Below are 14,485 nucleotides of genomic sequence, written 5' to 3' on the forward strand. Positions count from 1 at the left end.
TTTTGGACTTCCTCTTCCATTTGGCCAATTTTTCTTTTTAGGGTGTTTTTCTCCTCATTGGCTTTTTGTACCTCTTTTGCCATTTGGGTTAGTCTATTTTTTAAGGTGTTATTTTCTTCAGCATTTTTCTGGGTCTCCTTTAGCAAGCTGTTGACTTGTATTTTCTTGCATCACTCTCATTTCTCTTCTCAGTTTTTCCTCAACTTGTCTAACTTGCTTCTCAAAATCCCTTTTGAGCTCTTCCAAGACCTGAGACCGATTTATATTTTTCTTGGAGGCTTTAGATGTAGGAGCTTTGACTTTGTTGTCTTCTTCTAGTTGTATATTTTGATCTTATTTTTCACCAAAGTAAGATAATATAGTCTGACTCTTTGTGCTGCTTGCTCATGATCCTGGCCAATTACTTGAGTTTTAAACTCTTCTTAAGGTAAGATACTGCTTCCAGTGTGGAGAGTGTACTGTCCCAAGCTTCAGGGATTTGTATAGCTGTTTTCAGAGATACTTGTAGGGACCTGTAAATTTTCATTTCTTCCAAGGTGGTATGGTAAGGGGCGAGGTGTTTACTCCTTTCCATCCTGTAACTGTGAGGAGGGGCTCCTCTCCACAGCCACTACAAGCTCCTCCACATCAGCGCTCCTCCTCACCCCAGCATTGCTGCCCACAACTGTGACCCAGATCCAAACACCAGCAAAGTAAGAGATTCCTGCCTCAGCACTGCAAAGAGATCCTTGCAATACCTCTCTCATCAGTCACTGGATTACACCTCAGTCTGTGGGCCAGAAGCTCTGGAAGCAGCTGCCCCCCCAAGGCCATACTCTTGGGGAATGGAGATGAAACCCTGCCTTCCTCTCTGAGCACCACAGAAACAGTCTTTTCCCACTGACTTTCTAAGTTGTCTTTGGCATTTGTGGATTGGGAGTCTGGAAACTGCCACAGCTGCCCGTGATTCATTCCTCTTAGTTCTACTCCAGGTTTGCTGTGTCCTGCGTGCCCACACTACACTGTGCTGCGCTCCCAGCCCAGCGTGATACACCTTTCTGATTAATCATCCAGGTTGTCTTGGGCTGGAAATTTGTTTCACTCTGTCTTTTTGTGTGTTCTGCTGCTTCAGAGTTTGTTTAGAGGATTTTTTGTGAGTATTTGGTGGGGTTTGGGGGAGAGCTCAAGCAAGTCACTGCTTTCACTCTACCATCTTGGCTCCCATGTATACTCCTTTAACATGGTGTAATAACAATACAGTTCTCAAGGGTTGCAAGTGTCATATTCCCTTGTAAGGGTTTAAACCACCTCCCCCATTAACAACATATTGTATCTTTCTGTCACATTTACCTTTTTAAGTCCTTCTTGAGTCCCGTACTTGAAGATAAAATTTTTTGTTGAGCTCTGGTCTTTTTATCAGGAAAGTTTGAAGTCTCCTATTTTGTTGAATATCTATCTCCTCCCTTGAAAAATGATGCTCATTTTTGCTGGGTAATTGATCATTGGCTGCATTCTAAGCTGCTTTGCCTTATAGAATGTCATGTTCCATGCTCTGCAGTCTTTTAATGTAGAAGCTGCAAGGTCCTGTGTAATGGTGGCTGTGGTTCCATGATATTTAAATTGTTTCTTTCTGGCTGCTTGCTGCACCTTCTCCTTCATCTGGTAATTTTGGAATTTTGCTATCATATTCCTTGGCATTGTCAATTTGGGATCTCTTTCAGGTGGCGACTGGTGGATTCTTTCTGTAGTTATTTTACCTTCTGGTTCTAGGACTTCTGGGCAGTTTTCCTTTATGATTTCCTGAAAGATACTGTCTAAGCTCTTTTCTTCATTATAATTTTCAGGTAGTCCAATAATTTTTAAATTGTCTCTCCTGAATAGCTTTTCCAGGTAGGTTGTTCTACCAATGAGTTATTGTACATTTTCATCTATTTTTTCATTTTTTTGTTTCTGTTTGACTGATTTCTTGCTCTCTCATAGAGACATTAGTTTCCATTTGTCCAATTCTAGTTTTTAACAGATTGTTTTCTTCTGTTAGCTTTTGTACTTCCTTCTTCAATTGGCCAATTGTGTTTTTAAGGCCTTGTTTTCTTTAGTGTACCCTTCTTTTAGTTTTTGTCCTTCCTTCTTCAATTGGCCAATTGTGTTTTTTTAGGGACTTGTTTTCTTCAGTGTATTTTTTTTCCAATTGGTCAATTGTATTTTTGAAGGACTCTTCTACCTCTCTCATTTGACTATTAAAATCCTTCTTGAGCTCTTCTAAGAAGGCTTTTTGGGCTTCAGACCAGTTCATATTCCCTTTTGTTGTTGCAGATGTGGGTTTGTTGACAATGTTGTCCTCTTCAGAATTTCTGTCATGATCTTCACTCTTCTGTAATATGAATCTGTGGTACGTTTCTTTTTACTTATGGTGTTTCTTTATTCCCTGGCTTTTAAAGAGATTGAGCTCTTCTGCTGGGGAACAGAGGGCACTGACCCAAGCTTCTGGTGGGAGCCTAGGTCTTGGTCACTGGCTTTGTGTGCTGGGGCTTCTTATGTTGGCAATTGTAGGCTGTATGTTTGTGGCAGCTTATCTTGTGTTGGGCTGAAATCAGCAAGACTGGAACTTTCAGGCAATTCTAGGTTGCCTGTTTTTTTTCCTTTAGCTTTCTTCAGTCCTTTTAGATGGGTGCTGCAGGATGTTTATCTGCCTGGGGCTGCCTGCAATGTTGTCTCCCTTGTTTCTGCTAATGCACTGGTCGTTTTCTGAGCTGGTTTCCACCGGTTCCCACCCTCACTGAGTCACTGGGAGGTCCAGGTGCTGGTGTTTACCTGTTCTACCCCCTGGGCTTCAGGATTTCTTCACAATTGGAGACTGCAGGGCTCTGACAGCTCACCTGGTGTTGGGCTGGAACCAGCAAGGCTTGCACTTTAGGAAGCCTTTAGGTTGCTTTCTTCATCTCCTTTTAGCTGTCTGACACATGGTACTTATCAGCCTGGGGCCCCATGTAGTTCTGCCTCCCTTATTTTTGCTGGGTTACTAGGAGACCCATTTGCTGGGCTGCTGCACTGCTGCTCCCCATCTTTCTTCTAGTTCAGCTGTTCCATGGTTTTTTTCTGGGGTGATATTTTCCGGGTTTTCAGAGGTTGATAGGGGAGAGTGAGAGAACTACCTTTTAACTCCACCATCTTTACCTCTGGAAGTGTCTCAGGGCTCGTATTCTTAAGTTCTAGCCAGCTTGAATTAATGATACAAATGCTTAGATTCTTTAAGGGTCTGGTCTATATGGCAGATTCTTTAAATGTCACCCATCCCCACTCAATGTTCTAATAAACCTTGTCTTTGACTGGGAAAAAAAAAAGAATACTGTTAACCATTTTAACTTGGACCTCTAATATATAACTAAATCATGTCTGGTTTCATTCTTCCAAACAACTTTCTAAGAGGTTATTTGCAGTCAGGAATTTCAAATGAAAAATGATAACAGGTGCGCAATGCTATTTCTGTGTGTTTTTCCCAAATTTTCTAAACTAAAACAAAACAATTACATCTAGGACATTTTAGTTAAATGAATGAAGATCATTCAAGATTCTGACACATATTAGATGGCAGACAAAAATTTAGATCTGTTGCTTTCATGGTAGGCCTTCACCAAAAAAAAAAAAAAGATGGGAAAGTGTCTGTCACAGAAAAAGGTTATTTTGTATTCTTCATATCAAACACTTCTTGGAGGGATGATACTAACCACAAGCCATTTGGATCCCTATCTGAATGCTTTTTGAGAAGACACGTCCAAAACATTCATCATCCAGCAGCCAACTTTTAGAGAATGAGACCATCCCTGCCTGACTAGACTGGTTTTTGGCCAAAAGGCTCTCACTGGGACTATATTCAGAAACCTTCCAGCTTGATCAGGTTTGCCAGAGGTTGCAGATTACTAACACGATCTTCCAGAAACTGAGATCATTTGGATGCTATGATGAAGCCGAGTAGTAGCATTGTATGTGTTTGTGTGTGTGTGCGTGTGTGTGTGTGTGCATGTGTATTTGTGTGTAGATTATCTTGGAAATATTGGGGGAAACTTACTTAGCTATCTTTGATAGAAATGTTGAGTGAAAGAATTGTTACTTTGTATGTAATGTTTAAAAATAGTTGAAGAATACATTAGGTACTCAAGGAAATTTTTTTTTTTGGGGGGGAGCTTCTTTGTTTTATACATAACATGTCCTTTTTCTGTCCAGAAAATAGGCATGTGAAAGATTGGAATTTGCCGGCATTTTATAGAGAAAACTGTGATGTCTTATGTGGAAATATATCATACAGTTTCTTAACCTCTGGAAACACACACATACGCGCGCACACACACACACACACACACACACACACACACACACACACACGCATGCACACACATACATACATACAGTAGAGCCAGATTTTTTTTTTTGCCAGAACTGGTAGCATTTCTAGAAATAATGAAAATTGTCTACTGCCAGGGATAGAAATGACACTGATCATAATTTCTAAGATTCCATGAACTTTCCTGAACTTCCCTATTTTCAATTGGGAGCTCCAAAAAAGCCATTTGTCAATTGAAAGTCAGATAATGACTAGACTAAAAGCTGTAAAAAAAGGTCACTAGTGTTTCTGTCAAAGAGGGATCAGACTGGATTGGGATCTGGACATTTTGTCTTACTAACACTAGGGACTGAATTTTTATTGCCATTTTTTTATTTTCACATTTTAAGTGAATTTAGCCTTCACTAATAGCATTGAATTGACAACCTTAGAGACTGGTGACCTCTATTAATCCACAAAATAAATCTGTTGCTGAAATCTGAAGAAGAAAGTTTCATTCATGTCCCCTTCCCTGTCCATTCACCCTCCTGTCACACCAAACTATCTACAATGTACCCTATCTTCTTGCCTTTGGTACCCACCAAACTTTGTGAAATGAGAAATATAGCTATGACATAGCGTCTAATTATTATCTTACCCCAAAGTACAGAGTGAAAAGTGCCAAATGGGCTGATAGTGCCAGTTCATGTGGGAGATTATCACAGATAATTATTCCCTGTGCATATATAAAACCAAGAGATAAATGTGAAAGCTGATTTTTTTAAAAAAAGAGAATAGAAAGGGCACAGAAGGCCTAAAGGCTGGCCAAAAATCAAGAATCAAAGAAGTGTTAAATAGCTATTTTGAAAGAATTTCTGACTTTATTTCTATGATATGATGTTAGAAATGTTTCAAAATGGTTCTTGAGGTGTCTCAATGCCATTGGATGCACAGTAGGCAGTTTGAACATTTAATTTTAGTTGCAATTTTTTGAAGTCAAACATAGAATATAGGATGGAAATATAAACCTTTGAGACAGTTTTGAATAATTATTTAGAGACAACAGTAAAGGACTGAAAAAAAAGCAATACTGAATGAATAGTTACATTGTTTCACTTGGAGGCCATATTCCTATCTTCTTGAAAATAATAGATAGACCCCAAGAGACGTTTACACAAACCATGCTCCTGAGTGATAGGTTTTATTCATTTTAGAACCAAAGAGTTGTGGGGCCACAGGAAGAAATTTTAGAACATATGATTGATGACATTGTACTATGTTTGGAGTACATGTCTATATCCCTTGACTACCCAAAAACCCCAGCTAAATACTTTTGTAAATGAGAGTTTTAAAAAGAAATGTTTAGGTGAACTGAAGGAAAAATTTGTCTGGAATGAAAATATTGGCAAATTTGTGAAAATAATTCATGTGAAATGACAATGTTTTGGGGTAGCTAGGTAGTGCAGTGGATAGAGCACCGGCCCTGGATTCAGGAGGACCTGACTTCAAATCCAGCCTCAGACACATGTGTGACCCTGGGCAAGTCACTTAACCCCATTGCCTAGCAAAAACAAAAAAACAAACAAACAAAAAAGAAATGACAATGTTTTATAATGGCTACTGTATATTTAATGTGTAAACACTGGCCCTATCAGATAGTAAGTACTTAATATGAAGAAGAAACTGTAAATTTAAGCTCTGAGTTATAATTATGAAAAGCATTTTAAAATAGTTGGACATTTGGAGGACAGCTATGGCCTTTAGAGAAAAAAGTAATCTTCATCAGAAGGGGCTATAAAGTAAATTATCATATTAATTTTAACACCATAATCTGGCAGGTATTAACCATGTGGGAAAAATTTGTTTTCTTCTATCAGTTTATTTGCATTACTGTTAATAATAATTTAAGTGTTCATTTTAAAAATATTTCAAAATACTTATGCTTCAAATCCATCAGCTAATTAACATGCCTTCCTACATGGAATGCAGATGAAGACTCTTTACTGATTAATTATTGGCTAAGTTTTTAGGGTCTATTTCTGCACATTCTGCATTCTTTTACCTCAAAGATTTGTGATGAATTGGTTTTATTTTATATCGTTTTAATGACCCTCTTTTTTTACTTCCATCACTTTCAATTCCAATTCTTGGCATAGATACTGGAGTACTTTATTATTTCCTTCTCCAGGAAGAGCCTGGGACAAACAGAGTTAAGTGAGTTGCCCAGGGTCACACACTAGTAAAGATTATGGGGCCAGTTTTGAACTCAGGAAGATGAGTTCTCCTGACTCCAGGCCCAGCATTTTACCCACCATGTGACCTAGCTTCCCTAACAAACATTATATTATACAAAGAACACAAAAAGAGGGTTGAATATAAAACCATATGAAAGCATGAATTTCCATTTTTAGCATACTTTGTTTAAAAAAAACTTATAGTTATGCAGTAACATGGTGGTAACAAAATTGCCTTATTTTTATCCCTACTGAATTGTTTTTAAATTTTTTCTTTTGTCTACTTATAATGTTTTATTCAGCTGCTTTCTTTCTTTTTCTATCTTTATTGCCATCCCCTAATTCACTCTCCTTCTCCCCACCAGCTAGAAAACCTACCTCATTACAAAGAAGTACAAAGAAATACATCAATATATTAAATGTGTCTGAAAATGAATTTTCCCATTCTGCAACTCTAGTCCATCTGTTAAGAAGGGGCAACCATGGTTCATCATCTGTCCTCTGAAGTCATGATTGGTCATTGCATTGATTAGAGTTTTGGCGTCTTCCAAATTTATTTTCCTCTACTTTGTGATTTTCCTGCATCAGATCAATTCACTCCAGACCATTTCACACAAATCCTTCCCAGATTTCCCAGAAAGTCACATTTTTCATTTCTTATGAAAAGATAATATGCCATTACATTCATATAACAGAAAGTATTGAGCTATTTCCCAGTTGATCAACAATTGTTTGGTTTCCAATTCTGTGCTACAATAATAACAAAAATAGTGTCATGAATATGTCCCCCTATTTGGGTCCTATTGGTATCTGCTCTGTTTTTGTTTTTTTATCTTTATTCTAAGTTCCAAGCAATCTCCTTCCTGCCAGCCCCACCCACCCACCCATTGAGAAAGTAAGCAATATGATACCTGACATAAAAATGAAGTCATGGCAAACATATTTTCCTATTAAGCAAGTTGCAAATAAGAAAGAAAGAGAAAGAGAGAGAGAGAGAGAGAGAGAGAGAGAGAGAGAGAGAGAGAGAGAGAGAGAGAAGAGAGGAGGGAGGAGAGAGGAAGAAGGAGGGAGGAGGAGGAGGAAGGAAGAGGAAGGAAGGAAGGAAGGAAGGAAGGAAGGAAGGAAGGAAGGAATAAAGGAAGGAAGGAAGGAAGGAAGATACGAAGGAAGGAAGGAAGACAGAAGGAAGGAAAGAAGGAAGATTTTTTTCCAATTTAGGTAACTGCTGATAACGTTAGAATATATTCTACTGCTGTTGAACCTAAGGAGAAAGAATGAATAAAGATTAAGAAATGAATCAGTAGTGGAAAAGAGTTGACTTTGGTTTGGTTGAACCTACAAGAAATAAAGACTGTGTCAAATACCTACACCTCACAAAAGCTAGTAATCAACTAAACTTCCTATAAGTAATGATAATTGTCTAATGTCAGTGTCTGTTTTTTTAAGTTGTGTGACACAGTGGATGGAATGCTGGTCACACAACCAGAAAGACTTGTGTTTGAATTCTGCCTCTTATATAGACTAGCTTCATGACCTTGGGAATTAATTTAAACTCTAAGAGACTCACTTTCCACATTTTTAAAATGAGATTTTTGGATAAGATAGCTTTTAAGTAACCTTACAGTTCTAAATCTATCACCTGATGATCCCTTTCCCTTTTCCAGTGTCTAATCCAATCTCATCTAATAAGAATTAATTAATCACAAGAGGTAGGATGATATAGAGGTTAGGAAGCTGGCTTTGGATTGGAAGATTTGATTTTCAGTCTTGCCTCTAACACATTCAAATGATGTGACCAAGAGCAATTCATTTAACATACACACATGCTATCATAATGAAATCAGGAAAGAATTCACTAAGGAAAAAACAAATGAGCTAAAACTTGGAGGAAACTAGAGATTCTAGGTTGTCAATTCTAAGGGAAAAAAAGTACATTTTAGGCTTGGTGAATAATGAGGGCTGAGTTCAGAAAATATCAAGGAGACTAATTTAAACAGAACATAGAATATGTGAGAGAGAAAAATGTAAAATAAGACTTGAAAGAAGGTTTATAGATTGCAAATGACTTTAAATGTGAAATTAAGGAATTTGTATTTTACTTGAAAAGAAATAGCTAGTCACTGAAGTATCTTGAGTAAAATGACATGGTCAGGTTGCTGCTTTAGGAAAACTATTTTTTTCAGCTGTGGAAAGGATGAATTGAAGAAGATAGAAACTGGAAGCTTAAAATCTGATTAGAAGGTTATTGCAATAGACCAGAGATAATAATGGTCTGGAATACAATGGCAACATGTGAAAATTAAGAAGAGCACACATGTAAAGAGGTTGTCGAGGTAGAATTAACAAGACTTGGCAGCTGAGTGGATATAAAAGCCAAGGGAAGAGTAGAGGATGACTAAGCTTGTGAATTTGTGTGACTGCTAGGATTATAAAAAATGTCTATAGAAATGGGGAAGTTTAGAGGAAGGGCATGTTTAAGTGAGAAAAGTAGTTCAAGCAAAAGAACACTATAGAAGAAGTTACTGGATTTCAATTCAAGCCCCAGCTCTTCAACTTACTATATACATGACTTTGGATAAGACACAGAAATTCTCTGGCCCCAATTTCCTTATCTGTAAAATGAAGGTTAGGCTAGATGATCTCTAAGATCCCATCCAGTTCTACATAAGGAGTCTTGCTGGAGACATTTATTAGGCTATGAGGACGTGGGACTGATGCTCAGGAGAGAGAATGGTGGTGGATATACTGGTTTGGGTGTATGCTCATAAATGTGGTATTGAAATGCTGGAAAGTGATGCAAACATGAAGTGTATAGAGGAAAGAATTCTCAAAACAGAGGCTTAGAGTATATTTACAACTGGAGAGTGAGACTGGATGATGATACAACAGAGGAACTGAAAAAACAGACAAAAAAGGAAGGGAACAATGTCACAAAACTCATGTAAAAAGAGAAGAGGACCCAGGATTGAGCTCCAGGTTATGGCCATGCATGACAGGAGGGCATGATAGATGTAGGAGCATATCATCAAGAGAAAGGTTATTATTATTATTATTATTATTATTATTATTATTATTATTATTTATTATTATTATTTAGTAAAGGGGGAGTTCTGATCACATTTCTGGTCATGAATATACAGTAGACTGGGTAAAAGTAGGGACTGGAAAGAGAACATTATTCAAGGGTAAGTTGCTTATTAAACTAAGTCAGTTTGAATAATTTTAATTGTACAACATGTCATTTTTTCATTTATATCCTATCTGTAGCCATGATCCATGCATGATATATTTTTTATTTGAATTGTTGTTATTTGCACCTTGAGTCTAGTGGAGAGTAAAAATGATTTAGTGAACAAATAGCAAAGTAGGCTCTGAAGAATTCTAAACTCGCTCCACTGACCTCCAAATCAGTCCAGTGTCTGACTTCCATCTCTTCATTTCATTGTCTCTGAGGTAAGCCATGGGGAAAAACAAGGCAAAAAGTGGGGTGTATGAAATGGTGTAACAGTGGGCAATAGAACTCTGGAGGAGACAGAATCCTGAACCTAACATATGGCTATCCTAATTGAATTTGTTTGTTTCTCCTCTCTGACCTCTAGATTTAAATCCTTCCTGAGGTATCTAGTCATGTGGAAAGTGCATTGGTTGCTTTCTTTGTGGGGTTTTAGATCACACATATACACACATACTTACAAACTATGCAGCTTTTTGGCTCATTTTTTTTTGCAAGCTTTTGTGTATGATCAGAACATGTGTGCACTACCAAAAAATTGTTATTCATAGGAAAAACTCTTTCATTGGCTTTGCCCACACATACACACACACAACCTACACTAAGAAAACAAACCTCTTCCTGTTGAGTTTGTGTATTCCTAGTCAAACAAACATTTCAAAATTAGCAACTCCAAACAGCATAGAAGCAAGAATAAGCAATTAAAGGAATACAATTTCCAAATGCTAACTGCTTTAACTGTAACTAAGAGGAGATAAATGGCTTTCCCTACATACAGACCCAGGGGTGTGGTAGAGCTGGTTTGGGACAGCAAATTGTTAAATTTTCAGTATTAAGCAATTACACTTCAGAAATCAGCCAATCCTACAAATCAGCACTTGACTTTTTGTTTTGTTGATTGTCTAGAGTTAAGAAAGTAGTGAAGAGGATTGACTTCTAGTAGCCAAGATGGCAGAGTCAGCAGTACATCACTGTAGCTGTTCCATATTCACCTCAAACAACCATAAAATAGCACCCCTGAACAAATCCTAGAACAGTAGAGCCAGTGGAAAGACAAGGTGGAGCAGTCTTTTAGCCTAGGACACTTGGAGGATCAGTAAGAAAGGTCCATTTCACTCAAGTAAAAGGGGAACACATTCCAGGACAGGAAGCATCCCAGAAAGCCAAAAGCAAGCCCAACCTCAGCAAACCAGAAGGAGATCCTGAGCCTCAGTGTGGTAGAGCAGGCAAACACCAACACCAGGACCTCCTAGATATCTTAGCATAGACAAGGAAACCAGCAGATTCCAGCTCCAAGAATCACCATGTGTTTCAGTGTAGCACAGGACAAGCAGGCTTCCTGTGGCCATGGGACCTCCATGTACTTCAATACAGTTCAAAGTGGATGGGCATCCTCCAGGAGCAAGACCTCTATGTGCTTCAATGTAGCCCTAGAGCAATGCAGAAAAAAACCCACCTGACTTCAGGACATGCTCAGTACCAGGTAAACTGTCAGACCCTTCCAGTCTCCAGCAGCACAAGCCACAGATACCCCACCCTCAATACAGAACCAGACATGAGGGCCCCCATGGATCTCAGGGAAACATCAGCGTGGCACCAGGTAAACAGCCAGGGCTAAAGTCCCTGGTATGAGAATCCTGAGATACAGCCTCTTTCACCCTGGGAGCAGCAATCAAATCTGAAAGAAAGGAAAAAAAGTCCCTCACAAAAAAAGATGAACAAAAACAAAAGCAACAACAAAAAGAAACTGACCATAGCACATTATTATGATAACAGGGAAAACCAAGACAAAAACTCAGAAGAAGACAACAATGTTAAGGCGCCTATGGGAAAAGCCCCAAAGAAAAATGGGAAATGGTCTCAGGCCCAGGAAAAAAAGCATGGAAGAGCTCAAAATGGAGCTTAAAAATCATATGAGAGAGGTAGAAGAAAAGGTGGTAAAGAAAGGAGAGTGATGCAAGAGAATTTTGAAAAAAGACTCAACAGTTTGGAAAAGTGCTTAAAAAGTAGAATTGGCCAAATGGAAAAGGAAATACAAAAATCCACTGAAGAAAACAACTTCTTAGAAAGTACAATTGGACATATGGAAAAGGAAGTACCAAAACTAATTGAGGGAAGCAACACCTTAAAAGTTAGAATTGGGCAAGTGGAAGCTAATGACCCTGCAAGACGTCATGAATCAAACAATTGATTGTATAGAAATCTATCTTACCTGTCAGGGAAGTAGGAGAGGAGGAGATTAAGTAAAGGAGGTGGTAAAGGAAGCAAAACACAGGTAGATGGGTGAGAGTGAAGAGAACAAACAGGAGGAAGAACAGGATGGAGGTAAATAAACAGGTAGTAATCACTGCTGCGAATGTAAATGGAATGAAATCTACCATAAAACTTAATTGGATAGCAGAGTAGATTCTACAACATTTTGTTTACAAGAAACACACTTGAAGCAGAGAGACACAAACAGAGTAAAGGTAAGGGGCTGGAGCAGGATCTATTATGCTTCAGTTGAAGTTAGGGAAAAAAGCAGAGGTAGCAATCCAGATCTTACACAAAGCTAAAAGCTAAAATAGACCTAATTAAAAGATATAAGGAAAGAAACTACATCTTGCTAAAAGATGCCATATACAATGAAGCAATGAAATTAGAAGAGCAAGCAATAGTCTACCTATCATTTATATGGGGAACTGTGAGGAAGAATTCATGACCAAACAAGAGACAGAGAGTATTATGAAATATAAAGTAGATAATTTTGATTATATTAAATTGAAAAGCTTTTGTACAAGCAAAACCAATGCAATCACAAATAAGAGGAAAGCAGAAATTTTCAGCAAGTGTGTCTGATAACGTCCTCATTTCTCAAATATGTAAAGAACTGAGTGAAATTTACAAGAAGACAAGTCATTCCCCAATTGATAGGTGGTCAAAGGCTGTGAACAGGCAGTTTTCAGATGAAGAAAGACATATGAAGAAGTGGGCTAAATCACTTTTCACTAGAGAAATGCAAATTAAAACAATTCTCAAATACCAATTCATACCAATCAGATTGACTAATATGACTAAAAAGGAAAATGATAAATATTGGAGAGAATATGGGAAAATCAGACACATGTATTGTTGGTGGAGTCAAGAACTGAACCAACCATTCTGGAGAGCAATTTGGAACTATGCCCAAAGTACAACAAAATTGTGCGTGCCCTTTGATCCAGCAATACCACTACTAGCTCTGTATCCCAAAGAGATATTTAAAAAGAGAAAAGGGCCTAGATGTGCAAAAATATTTATAGCATCCCTATTCATGGTGGCAAAATATTAGAAACTGAGCAAATGCCCATCAATTGGGGGATGGCTGAACAAGCTGTGGTATATGAATGTGATGGAATACTGTCATGGAATAAGAAATGATGAACAGACAGATTTCAGAAAAACCTGGAAAGATTTGTACAAACTGATACACAGTGAAATGAGCTGAACTGGGAAAACACTGTACAACATATCAGCAACATTATATGATAACCAACTATGAATGACTCAGATTTTCTCAGTGAGACAATGACCCAAGACAAGTACAAAAGATTCACAAAGGAAAATACTATCCATATCCAGATAAAGAACTTATGGAATCTGAATGCAGATCAAAGTACATTTTTTCACTTACTTTATTCTTTCTCATGTTATTTTCCTTTTGATCTGTTTTTTTCTTCCACAACTTTCTTCCACAGAAATGGAAATGTGTTATATGATAGCATATGTATAAACTATATCAAATTGCCTACCATTTTCAGAACAGGGGAGAGGAAGAAAAGAGAGAGAAAAACTTGGAATTCAAAATCTTGCAAAAATGGATGCTTAAAATTTTCTTGATACTTAATTACGGGAAAATAAAATACTATTTAAAGCAAAAATAAAAGAAATTAATGAAGAAAATGTTAATAATATAGATTAAATTAAAATATATTGTGAATTTTTTTACAAGGAGCGAATTGTTAAACATTTATCAGCACATATCTGTCTACATATCTCCTCTTACCAGGTTAGAGGAGAAACATGTAATGTGTAGGGAACAGGTAGGCATGAAGTAGAAGCCTTACTCTAAGGTCAAAGGGGAAAGTAAGATGCTATGAATTGTATTTGTGCACTTCATCTGCCCTGTGTATTTATGACTGATATGCTCTTAATCCCTTGCTCTGGCTCATCTCAGTCTTCTTATCTCAGTCCAATCTGTCCTCCATTCATCTCTTCAATGTAAGTGTTAACTTCCAGGCATTATTCAGCTATGTGCTTGGATGTCCAAAATTTAACCCCCCTCCCCAAAGCATTCTCTACTCTTCTTTCATCAACCACATGTGACATCTCCAACTTCATGCTTCTCTGTTCCATTTCTTTGTGAAAGTGTCTCAGAGATAAATATACACAGGAACTTCTGTCTGACCAACAACAGGCAGATAGTCCCACTTCATTACCGCTCCATTGAACATCTCTAAGGAATGGGTCATGTATTCTGAGTCAAGAGCAATAGTTCTCCCTGTGGCCCAAATTTTTTCATTACTTTACAAAATCTGTAGAGTTAAATCTTAAATCTGCAAATATATGTAACAGGCATGTGATAAACATGAAAATATCAAGGATATAGTATCCTAACATCACAGAGAATAATTCTATGTTACTATTTACATGAAATCCACATTATTTCATGCAATAAACATAACACTATATCAAAGCATTGAC

The 14,485-nt window shown here is 37.6% G+C and overlaps 1 pseudogene; it reads left to right on the top strand.

The window, feature by feature from the left end:
* Positions 1-11,201: 11,201 nt before the first annotated feature.
* Positions 11,202-14,485, top strand: part of LOC110220514 (transmembrane protein 223 pseudogene) — a 144,744-nt pseudogene continuing 141,460 nt past the window's right edge.

Source organism: Phascolarctos cinereus, unplaced genomic scaffold (assembly GCF_003287225.1).
Source record: "Phascolarctos cinereus isolate Bilbo 61053 unplaced genomic scaffold, phaCin_HiC Scaffold_4;HRSCAF=312, whole genome shotgun sequence".
Lineage (NCBI taxonomy): Eukaryota > Metazoa > Chordata > Mammalia > Diprotodontia > Phascolarctidae > Phascolarctos > Phascolarctos cinereus.